Source organism: Mustela lutreola, chromosome 5 (genome assembly GCF_030435805.1).
Source record: "Mustela lutreola isolate mMusLut2 chromosome 5, mMusLut2.pri, whole genome shotgun sequence".
NCBI lineage: Eukaryota > Metazoa > Chordata > Mammalia > Carnivora > Mustelidae > Mustela > Mustela lutreola.
In genome coordinates this window covers 169,744,960-169,757,239 of record NC_081294.1, presented here as the reverse complement: position 1 = coordinate 169,757,239, position 12,280 = coordinate 169,744,960, and the positions used below count along the sequence as shown (strand labels likewise).

General features: G+C 57.0%; 1 long non-coding RNA gene across 1 annotated transcript; it reads left to right on the top strand.

Annotated features, from left to right (window-relative positions):
• The first annotated feature begins 1,304 nt into the window (after nucleotides 1-1,304).
• On the top strand, nucleotides 1,305-12,059 carry LOC131831480 (uncharacterized). The gene is made up of 3 exons (XR_009353659.1): nucleotides 1,305-1,487; nucleotides 11,392-11,509; nucleotides 11,747-12,059. It is a non-coding gene; the product is annotated as an uncharacterized LOC131831480 (long non-coding RNA).
• Nucleotides 12,060-12,280: the final 221 nt, after the last annotated feature.

Genomic DNA, 12,280 nt, shown 5'->3' with positions numbered 1-12,280 from the left:
AGCATCAGGCAGCACTTCGCCCTCCTCAGCCTCCCCCAAATCTGTGGCAGCCTTGGGCTCACACGAGCTCTGTGGCTCAGGGTCTGCAACCACAGCTCCTCAGTGCCACTCTCCATCTAGCAAGTGGGCGAAGCTATTTCCCATCAGCCTGGACGGGAAGACTTGCACCACGTACAAGAGTATCCTGCTGAACTGGGCCAAAGGGGTGTCCCTTTGGTCCTCTCACTCAGACCTCTTTTGCTACTGGCCACACTGGAACAGCTACTGACCAGAAGCCATCTCTGGACCTTCCAGGCAGCATGCCCAGGACTGGAGGAGGCAGATGACCACCACTACTTCACTCTACACAGAAGGAAACGGAGGCAGCCTCCTCACCCTTGGCTGGTGCTTAGTCATCCACACTTGAGTGGGGCAATAACGTGCCCACCAAGCTCCCTTCAAATCTTGGATGATTGACTCTGATTAGACTGCCCATATTGTGTCCCTTGAATCCCACACCCTGCAGTGACCCCAACTCCTTGCCCAACATCCAGAGAGCCCAGCATGATTGGGTCCAGATTCCCTCCCCAGTGTGCACCCCTCACTCCACTCCAGCCTTTGTAGGGCATTCCCCCCAGGAAGCATATCAGGCATTTGCCACTCAGAGCCTCCTTCCACCCCTCCCCACCACCTCCATCCCACATGGCCTTACCTCCAAGCCTGGACTCAGAGGTTTCTTCTTCTGGCTCTTCTCTAAACTCAGGCTTTGGCTCAGATTGATCTGGGTTCAAACCCCCAGCAGAGTCATTCCACAGCTCTGCGCCAGGCAAGCTCCTCCGGTAACATTTGGGACCTCAGTTTCTACTCTGAAAATGGGGTCAGGGATTTCCACCTCAGGAGGGCGTGTTGGAGATTAAGGTTTTTGGAGTGATGGATCTTGGGAAGAAGGGGGTTCTGCCAGGAAGACAGGCCAAGGGGATGTAGATGAGGAAAAGTCGGCCTGACCTCCTCCCTGCCCAGACGGGTCCTCCTCCAGCTCTCCCTCACCTGACTCAGCGCTGCACTGAGAAGAACACTGAAGAGGAACATGGGGTCAGGACGGCAGGGTGATGGGTATGTCTCATTTCTCTCTAGCCCCCCAGGTCTCCAGGTCCACTCAGTCATCGCTCCCCCCGCCCCCGCCTAAGAGACCGGGAGGGTCCAGGAGCAGGCAGTGGAGATGCGGACTCAGGGACCCAGCTCCGTAGGGGCGTTGCGCATACCCTCTGCGAGCTCGGGTCTAGCGCATGCGCTGTCTGTAGGTCCCTGCGGGAGCCTGCAAAGTTCCACCTGCCACCAACAACCGTTGTCGGGTCACCTCGCCCACTCCAAGTGCTCCTGTGCTGCACCCCAAGGTGGGAGTATTCGTTCCCGCTGAGCCCCACTCATGAAGTTACCCGTCCAACTCCTCCTAGGACAGTGGGCAGACTGAGGGCAAGGAGCGGCAGGGAATGGCCCGGACCAGTCAGGTGAGCAGAGGATCGAGGAACAGGGAGGCTTCCGGCTCCCGAGGCCGGGGCTGCACCTTTCCGTGATGTTTCTTGGAAAGCATGCCCCTGAGATCCTGGTGGAACTTGCCCACCATTCCTATGTGAGGCTGACTCCTTTGGGCATCCTCTTGTGGGCACAGGTACACACAAGGCTCTGCATGCACACGTGCACACGCACACACACAGACTAACACCCTAGGTGGGTTCAAAGGGAGAGTGGACCCCAGAGATAACAAGGGGGAAAGAAGGAAGAGGTTGGAGGTGGCTGGGCCATGGGGTTTGTCCTGAGTCCTGTAGGTGTGTCTGCCAGATGCAGGGCCATGATCTGGGAGCAGCAGGGGACCGGGTAAAGGACAGCATGGACAGCCGGGCAGGGCTGTGCTGTCTCCCGGCCGGCGACCCTTTTCAGAGCCCCATGGGAGCTGTATTATTTTCTGCTCCTGCACCTGGCTCCTCACAAAGGATGAACACGGCCTTTGGAGGTGTCTCCCTCCTTCCAGAGCTGCTGCTGAACTTGGAGCTGGCCTTAGCTCCTCAGATGGAGCAGCTCTGATAGGAGGAAGCTCACCTGCATGCCTGCTGCTCTACATGCCTTCGCACTGACAGGACCCAGCCTGGGGCCTCCCAGAGAATCCACAGCCAGGAAGGAACCCTAGCAGATGTCTCCCCAACCGGCCGCAGTCCATCTCCTCAGTGCTCTGACCCCAGTCTTTCTCCTGGCCGCACCCCAGCCTGTGGAGGCTCCTCCCTGTGGGGCCCAGCACCGACCCATCCCCACAAACCCACAGGCACCCAGCCCCGCCCTTCTACCCTTGGGCTCAGCCTCCACAGTCTCCAGTTTCTGGACTGCTGTCCAACATTCTACCAGCAGGGACAGTGGCCTGAGCAGTGTCACAGGTCTTCCAGGCAGTCCGCAGCACCTGCTTCTGAAAAGACCTGTGTGCTCACTCCTTGCATCCGGGAGAAGGATCTGGTGTCCACCAGCCTCCTCCCAATCTTATCCAAGGACTTCTGCAAAGGCAGGGGCCAGGAGCCAGCACGGAGACATCACGCAGTGCCATCAGCTCCCCAAGGGGCACCGAACAAAGGAAGGGGGGCGTGCACACTCTGTGGACCATGCATAGGACCTCCTTCGTGCACCCAGCCATCCTCAGGAACCCAGCTGAATACACTTGAGTCCTGGCAACACTTGCCTTGGAGTCACCCACGCAAAGCTCCCTGACTGAGAAGGACAAACTGAGGCTACCTAGCCTCTGGCCACCTGTACACTAGAGATCCTCCTAGTTTTCAATGCAAAGGGAGTGAAAATAGAACCCAAACCCCTCGACGTCCTGACCTGGCCTAGGGAGGCCCCAGCAAATCGGCCTCATGGCCATTTTGCAGACCCCCTAGCCATCAGCTTGGCAAGACTCCCCTTCTCATATTTGGGGTGCTGAGCATGTTGCCAGGTTCTGGGGGCCTCTGGCCCATGGCCTGGCTGCCTCCAACCTCTTTCTTCTGTCCTCCTTGTCACCAACCCATTATGCACTCCCCTTCTGCTCCCTAGCTGGTCAGAGCGAGGGAGAGAGGGGGAGTGTGTGTTTGTCTGTGTGTGGTTTTTGGGTTTTCCTGCTGGGGTTGCCACGCTGGTACTGACCACCAGGAGTCAGGCTGTGCCCACTGTGCTCAGGGAAGCCACCAGAGCAGGGAGGGGACACCCAGGGGTCATGCTGGGTGTCCCCTGCCTCTCCCCAAAATGGGCCCTCAGATTAGGAGCCTCCACATCCACTATGTGAGCTACTCAGAGGCAGGAGGGACTCTGAAACCCTCTCATGGACTCATTCAGCTACCTTGCCTCTCACGCTCACCCTGAGCAGGGGCTGTGCTAGGCCAGGGGCTGGGACTGGAAGGTCCCCAGGAAGGTTCCTGTCCTCCATGAGGTCCCAGCCCAGAGGGGGAGATGGATCAAAGCACCAGATCAAATCCAGGTGAAAGGGAGGAACAGGGGCTGCAGAGACGTGAGGCGGGGGGGGGGGGCAGGGTTGGCAAGAGTCCCTTTTGGAGGTCTCTCAGTCCCCAGGGTGAGCCTGATGCCTGGAGCAGGGGGGGAGGAGCAGTCCTACATGTGTCTGCAAGCTGTGTGCTGAGGAGGAGGGCCAAGCTTTAGAGCCTCGGGGGCAGAGACAATTTGGCCAAGAGGAGCTGAGAGAGAGCTGGACAGAGCTCTGGACAGAGGGGCCAGGGCCAGACCCCAGCCTGGAAGGAGGGGCTCCTGGCTGCCTATGCCTTGGGCCACACAGGCCTCCCAGGGACCTGCTCACAATCCGAGAGCTAGAATCCCAACTCAGCTCGACGGGGAGCCCCTGAATTCTGGTCTCCCCAGGAGCCAGGGCTGCAGTCCTGGCTCAGGCCCAACTGGAGCGGATTCCATCTCCAGGACCATTCTCAGGGTGTTGGCGGGAACAGGTTCAGAGTGGGGGGGTCTCAGGATTTCCTTGCTGGTCATCCTGGTCCCTTGGTAGTTTCTCTGGACTGGGTTCTCCCAGGGCAGCTCAACCATCTGGACTTGCTTCTCCAAAGCCCTGGATCAGAGAGAGACACATGGACAGACAGAGAACAGAGATACAAAGCCACTCACAGAGAAGGGATCTATGAGAGGGAACCAGGAGAAATCTCGGACTTCCCTCCATCAACTTGGAAATAACGTTCCATTGTTTTGCCCCATTCTCTTCCCAAGTGCACAATCACAGGGGCCATCCAGCCTCCGGGGAGGGATTCCACAGCGATGTGTGATTCAGGAATGCCAGGGAACCACTGTGGGGATGGCCTAGCACATGGGCGCAGATGTATCCCTGGCACCTGGGCCTAAACCTACTGGGAGCCCCCGGAAGTCTGTGTCACCAGGGGACAAGATCAGAAAGTAAATTGCTGAGTAAATTGCTACCAGGGAGGAGGCCCAGAGGCTGGTATGGAGGCAGCATGGGCAGACTGGCAGATATCTGGCCTGGGGACCAGCAGCCCTGGGGAGAACATGAGGACACAGAGGTCCAGTCAAGTCCCCCAGAAAGAAGGATGATGGGCACCCCTCTCTGTGACAACAGTGAGCAGCACCCATTCCAGGCCACAGGGGCGCCCATCACCTAACAGTGCTCCTCCTGGGATACACCTCAGAAACTCTGGTGAGGTTTTTCACAGATGTATTGTCAGGGGTGCTCAGCCCAATGGTGGTGGAGAGAGCATTGAGTGGAAGAGTGCTAATGCCCAAGGAGATAGATGTGATCCACTGCAGCCTCCTGAACACAGCCGCCCCCCTCCACATTCTTTTTTTCTGGGAGCCACACCCTTAAGGACAGCCTCTGGCCAGAAGGTCCTCCATCTGTCCTGGTGATAGGTGTAGGACACCTGTCCGCCCATATCCTCCTCCTAGCGCTGTGAGAACAGGTGTCACCGGACATGGGCTTGTGGAGATGGACTGTGTCTGCTGGTGCCCAAGACGTCCTTCTGTCCTTAGGTCCCTGGAAAAAACCACTCCTTGTCAACGGGACTGTCTCCTTTTCTTCTGTCTCTTGGCTCATTTGGCCTTTGGGAGTCACTGTGCACGCAGCCCCTTCTAAGAAGAAAGCAGAGATGCCTCAGGGTCTGGAGGGGGCTTTGGGTCCCTCGCTGCTTCTGCAGCCACATCTGCCTGGGAGTGTTTACCAGCCCTGGGCCAGTGGCTAGTTCTGCATCTTGAGATGGTGCCAAAGGAGAGAAGATCACCAGCCTGACCGCCTGTCCCTGTGCCTTCTTGAAGGGAACAGCTCACGGCCTTCCAGAATAGTATTGAGTCAACTCGAGAACCGTTTCCTGCTCTCAGGTTCTGAACTGGGTGCCAGTGCCGGACTGGCTGTGAAAATAGGTGTGCAGCTTGCTTTCCTCAGGAATTAATGCTGGTACTCGTCTTCCCCCTGGGGTGTCTGCAGGAAGGATCTAGAGAGACTGTAGTCGGTGGGGACCCTGGCTCAGTCTCTAGAGCTGCTTCCATGGCTGGCTCAAATCCTGCACTGGGGCAAATTCTAGGGCATTAGATGGTTCTAGAACTCAACTGCTGACAGACCCAGCTCTACTCCGTGGCCGGGGTCTCGAGCATCTTGCTGAAGATGCTCGAGCTCTGTGTTCCCTATTTGTGGACTGCTGGCAGGTGGCTGCCCCACGGGGTAAGCTGGGAGCTCCGAGGGCCTGGAGGGTATCTGGGGTTCACTCTGCACCCCAACAAATGGACCTGCTGCCAATCCCGTGCAAGTGGCTGATAACGTGAACATGACACTCTGTGGCCCCCACATCACGGGGCTCCTGAGGGAGCCCACAGATTCGTGAACACGTGATGTGTTTTAGGGGTTATGGATAGAGCATTTAGGAGGCACGGCCCCTGCTCACCGCAGGCTGGCTGGAGCAGAGGTCCAGTGAGGAGTTCAGGTCCCAGGCAAGGGTCTCCGCTCAGCTGGGAACAGCATCCAGGATCAGCGGGTCAGGCAGATACCCATGTCTAGTGGCTCAGGATCGACTCACGTGGGGCCTGTGGTGAAGGAGATGCAGGATCCTTGGTCTGAGTCACCCCATAGCCATTTTCCCCACGTGGCCATTCCTATCACTGTCCCTGGTTTTGTCATCCATGAAATGAGTGTGGCAGGAGAGCCGGTTATGGGTTTAGGAGCCACATCAAAGCACAGAACCAGGTCAAGATCAGGTCTGGAGGGGCCTTCTGCTCTAGCACCTGCCCCAGAGCAAGAGCCAGGAATGGTGGTGATGCAGCCACTGCTCTGGAGATCAGGGAGTCACAGCTCCAGCTCTCACTCCAGCTCTGGGGTCAGAGCCCTGCTCTGAGCTAGAGCTGCCCCAACACCAGCTATGGACCCTGCCCCCCAAGGGCAGCACCTTTACATCACACCCTCGCCATCATGCTTGTGGTCAAGAGTGGGGCTGGGGCATCAGATGGCTCCTGCTGGGAAGGTTACCCCAGGTGTCTTGGTCACTCCACTCAGACCTCCCCCTCCCAACTCCTCCCGGAGGTCACTGCCCCAGGGGTCCACACCCCTACTTTCCAAACAAGGCCAAAAGTGGACACAGAGGCCTGGGATGTTAGATGTTGAGCTTATACATTAAACACTGTGTAAATGTCAACCAGATCCTCCAGTTTATGGATTCTGCAGCAAATAGAGACATGAGTGTACCTTGGTGTTCCTTTCAGCAAAATGGGAGTGAGCTGCCTGCTCTGGGTGAGGGGTGCCCCTGTGGCCTGGGTTGGGTGCTGCTCCCTGTTCTCCCAAATAGCAGTGCCTGTCACCCTTCTCTCCAGGGGACCTGCAAGGGACCCCCATGTCATCCAGCACCTGCCTGAGGGACACCTGGCCCAGGAATTCACTTTTTCCAGCAGAGGACAGATGGGACTTTTTCTCTGGCCAGGAAAGGAAAAATCTCCTGGGACTCCTGCCTCAGCCAGGCAGCTGTGGCAACCGTGTATGTGACGGATCTAAAGCAGCTTGTCCTCAAAGGGAATGGGTGCCTTAAATCAGCCTTGTTTCTTGGGAAGCAGTGATGTATGAAAAAAGAGGGAGGCTGGGTGTGGACTTTTTTTTTTAAGATTTTATTTATTTATTTGACAGACAGAGACCACAAGTAGGCAGAGAGGCAGGCAGAGAGAGAGAGGAGGAAGCAGGCTCCCTGCAGAGTAGAGAGCCTGATGCGGGCCTCGATCCCAGGACCGCTAGGATCATAACCTGAGCCAAAGACAGAGGCCTTAACCCACTGAGCCTGGGTGTGGACTTTTTTAAGCCACACCACGGTCTCTCCCTTGGTCCAGAAATGAGCAGGAAGGGAGCTCTGAGGGCAGAGGCTCCAGAAGGATTCCCATCCAGGGAAAGGGGGCCTACTGGACGGCACTGAAGCTGCCATCCCTCCCTGCGACAGTACTTTTGCACAGGATCACCTCTGGCACTTCCTTAGCACATTGCCGTGTCCGTGTGTGGACAGTGATTGGCCCACTCAGAGCTGGTGCACTTCCAGAGACAGACTAGAAAACTCCCAGGGGCTGTTTGTGGGTCAGAGGACCCCATGCCCAGAAAAGCAAGGATGTCCCTCTTCCTCCAGCTCTAGGAAGGCAGCAACCATCCTGGGGCAGGACCTGGTCCAGGTGCATGTTCTTTCTGAAGCCCCATGTTCAGTTGGCATTGCTGTGCCTGAGAAAGGCCCCCTCAGCCCCAGAGTCAGGAACCGTGAGGGGCTGTCTGCCATCCTGGTCCAGGATCAGGAACCAAAACCATCCTGTCCTTGGGAGGCAGGTGTCCTTCAGGAGCCACAGACAGGGCAGGCTCTCTCCCCTCCCCAGGTTCAGAGCACCTGGGATCCTGTGAGAGCTCTTCCTTCAGGGAGGAGTTACGGAGAGCGTGTGTGTCTTGTCAGCCCAGCAAGTGAAAGAACCAAAGCCCAACACTCAGGTTCTAACAGAAGCAGCATTTCCTTGCACTCTTCAGGTCCAGCCTCATTGTGGGCAGCAAGGACGTCTCCCACTGCTCCAGGGCTCTAAACCAGGGATCTGGAGGCTGCATGGAAGGCCTAGATGGCTCTGGGGAGTGCTCATAGGTGACACTGTTCACCACCCCCTACTACACTCTGCATTCAGGCTCTGTGCCCAGTTTAGGTCAATCACCCAACATGCTCCTGCCATGGGAGTGATCATTCAACATCACCCACTGCATAAAGGCTGAGAATGAAGCCCAGAGAAGGGAGTCAAATGGCTCCAGTCACAGGGCTGATCAACAGTCTGGAAGGCCAGCCCTCCCAAGCCCCTGTTCCCCCAGCCAGGGACTCCAGCCAGGGCTGCAGCCAGAGACAGGCTGGACCTCTGTCCCAGGGTCCTACCAGGAAGATGAGGCAGAAGGAGGAGAGGAGAAGGAGAAGGGGTGGATTGATATTCCCCCTGTCCTGAGTCAGCCTCCACTGCTGCCTCCAGGTCCTCTGGCCCAGCCCTGCCCTTACTGGGACCCTGGAAGGGAGTCTACATTCCCAGCCAGTTGGCTTGGGGAATATCCCAGGACCTTGGTGTCCCTGGACATCCAACCCACCTGCCCTTGCACCCTGAGACTTGCTGCCCGGGCTGGATGTGGTTGTGAGACTCAGGGGACGTTGGGGTCACAGAGCAGTTGGCGGTTGTGAGGGAACATGGTAGGTCAGGTGCAGAGGCATGGGGCTGGGTCATGGTGCAGGTGCTGTTTGTGGGTCCCTTGTGCACACCTGGTCCTCTCAGGAGGGAGGCCTGTGTGCCTGGTGCACCTGTTCTCCACCTATCCCTGGAGGAACAGCCAAGTTCAAGCACTCCCATGCCCAACCCTCAGGGACATTTGGTAAGCTGGGGTCTAGAGAGGCAGGGACTGGCCCAAGACAAATGAGGGGTACAGAGTCCACTCCTAGGCCAGCCCCAAACCTCCCATGAGGTCCACTTTGGACGTGAGAGCCCCTCAGATCCTCAGGGGATGATCCTCACCCTGTCCCATGTGGGGACATGACCTTGGGCATCTCAAGACACGTAAAGGCATGTTCACCTATGCACACATGCAAGTACGTGTGCACACATGCGCGCACACACACACACACACACACACACATACCACTCTGACTGTCCAGCTGGGGGTCAGAAGTAGAGGACACCCTGGAGGGGGGTAGGTGACAGGGGGAAAGAAGAAAGAGGTCAGAGAGAGCTGGGCCATGGGGCAGGGGCATCAGGACCCCTGGGAAGAACCCAGATCCATAGCATAGGGAAGCAGAGGCAGGCCAAGCTGATGGTCAGGGGCTCCCCAAGGGGCCTAAAGGAGTTTGCCAGAACACTGGGAGAGGACAGGATCTGGGGTCTGGTGTCCATCCTGTGAACCTGGAAGTAGAAAGAGATACCCCTCAGTCTGAATGGGGCTAGAACACAAAAGGCCTCAGCTTATTCACCTATCAACTGGGCTGAGGAGATGGGGTGTCCCTAGGGTCCCACAGGCTTATGGAAGAGTCTGTTGGCCTTGGATCACCATTCCACACCCACTGTGCTCCCAGGCCTGGGAAAATGCTTTGTATTCCCTTGTCCTTCTGAGCAGAAGGCAGCCTGAGGGTTTGGGGGGCTGAGGACGTGGGCTTGTAGAACGTGACATGACACTGGATCATGGGTCTAGGACCAAGGTCAGGGCCACCTCCTCGCAGCTTCAGAGGCCCCATTTGGAAGGGGTTCCAGAGTCAGTACTCTGATCATGGTAAGGAGGCCTTGGGAGGGAACCAAGCACCAGGACAGGGGAGAGAAACTGGGGCAAAGGAGGCTTCTGAGGTTTCACATCACCCCCAGAGTCCCCATGTCCTGTTCCTGGTGAAGATACAGACACACACAGAGAAAGAAACAAGAGACAGTGACTGAATACATGAGAGGGAACCAGGAGATGTCCCAGACTTCCCTCCATCAGCTTGGAAATGACATCACATCATTTCTCCCATTCTCTTCTTGAGAGAGCAGTCACAAGGGCATACAGCCTGGGGAGAGGGATTCCACAGGGATGTGGAACAGAATTCGGGAACACCCAGGAACCACTGTGGGGAAGACCCAGCACATGGGCACAGTTGAGGCCCTGGGACATGGGCCTACACCTAATGGGAGCCCCTAGAATTCTTTGTCACCAGGGACAATGTCAGAAAGTAAATTGCAGCCTTCCCCTGGGTGCTGGGACACGGGCAGCAGGGGATTGGCTTTGCCTGAACCCCAGAGCAGTGTTCTGTGCCCCGACCAGCTCCCCGTTTCACCTTGCATTGCCAAGTGTGTGCACCAGCCTCATGTGATAGCAGAGACTGAAAGAATGAAGAGGTGCTTCCCATGATGGCGTCCCTAGAAATAGAAACCAGATAACCTCATTTGACAGAGAGCCCAGGGAGGCCCTGAGAGTCACAGGGTCTGTCCGGGGTTACCATCCTGGACAGAAGCAGGAAACAGGACTGAACCCAACTATCTGTCCTCAAAGCAAGAAAAATGGTTGCACCCAGGCCTCATGGGGGTGTGGGTGGGCTGTGTTGGTGTCACTGTATGGAGGGGGCATGGGGTGAAGCATGAGTATTGAGAAGCTGGGGGGAAGTGGCCCCCAAGGGCTCTGGTGTAAGGAGGAAGTCAGATAAGGAGTCCCCAGTAAGTGGTGACTTCAATTCCCTGACGATGATGCCCAACAGAATTGGAACCCACGTAGCTAGGCACCCACATTCCAGGGACAGCCCCCTACCCATGTCATTTCTTTAGGGATCCTCAAATGTACAAAATGTCTGCGTGTTGCATCCCCAATTTGGGAAGCTGCAGGCAGAGGACATCATGCCTGGCAAACACATGCCCTCACTCAGGACGTTGTCTCAGGACTGTCCGAAGCATCTGGCTATTTGGTAGGAAGGAGTGAAAGGTGACACTGGGAGGTCAGAGCCGGCCACCCAGCCCCACATGCTCTGATCAACCTGTGGAGCCCCAGGTCCCCTTCCCGTGTGTGTGTGTGTGTGTGTGTGTGTGTGTGTGTGTGTGAGCACGCGTGCGTGTGTGTGCATGCATATGCGTGGAAGGAGGGCTCATGTTGGGTGGGGCCTTCCTAAGCAGGAGCACATTGAGGAGAGGTCAGATGCACAGTGGTCAGGTCACATTCAAGGTCAAGGCTGGCTGGGTGGGATGGCATGTGGGAGATGTGAGCTTCTGCCCAGTGTTGATCCCAAGAGCCCTGCAGGTGTGGGTCCCTTTGCTGGGTGCAGAGCTGTGCACACACAGGTCTGTGTCTGATTTGGAAACAGCAGGAGGAATGGCCAGGAGGACAGTGGGATTGGCCAGGCAGGAGTGTGATGCTTGTGGGCCAGCTACCGGTCCCTGTCTTTGCAGAAGGCCACAGATGATGAAAGCAGGCAGGCAGAGTTGCACTCCTCCTTGACACAGGAGTCCCCAGTCCCGGGAAAGCCTTCTACACCTCCCAGGCCACCAGTGGAAGCAGAGCCCGAGGGTGAGAAGCCTGGGCCTGGGTGCCTGCGGGTGTGTGAGGATGGTTGGGGCTGGGCCCCACAGGGAAGAGCCCCACAGGCTGGTGTGGGGCCAGGAGCAAGGACTGGGCTCAGAGCACCCAGTGGATGGGCTGCACTCCTTCCTGGCTGCGGCTTCTCTGGGAGGCCCGGGCTGGGTCCTGTCTGTGCAAAGGCACACAGAGAGGCAAGCATGCATGTGACCTTTTCTCCTCTCACAGCTGCTCTATCCTAGGAGCTTGGGCTGGGCCCAACATCAGCAGGAGCTGGGAAGTGAGGGAAGATGCCTGCCGAGACTTCAGCGGGAGACCAGCAGTCAGCAGGTGGCCAGGAACCTGCCATGGAGAGCCACTGACCTCTGCTCTGTGGGGAGAGATCCCTGTACAATTGCCCTCAGTTCCATCCTCTGACCCCGCCTCCCTGTCAGAATGTTTCATCCCCTCCCCCTGTGTTCTTTCTCTCTGGTACATAGTCACTGTGATAGTAGCTTTCCAAGTCCTGTATGCTCTTTACTATCTATTTTAAATAAAATTCATTATTTTCAGTTGAACTCATGCTGAGCACTAAGTCCATCCCTGGCGCCCTCCCCTCACAGCACAGAACATCACTGTGGATCATTTCCTTCCCCAGAGGAGACCCCGAGCCCAAGCCCTCCCTGTCCATTTCTTCCCCAGTCTGGCCCCTCCCAATGCCTAAGCCACTTTCTCTTCTGTTCCTTCACCTGTTCTGGAGTTTTCTGTAAGTGGAATCACCCA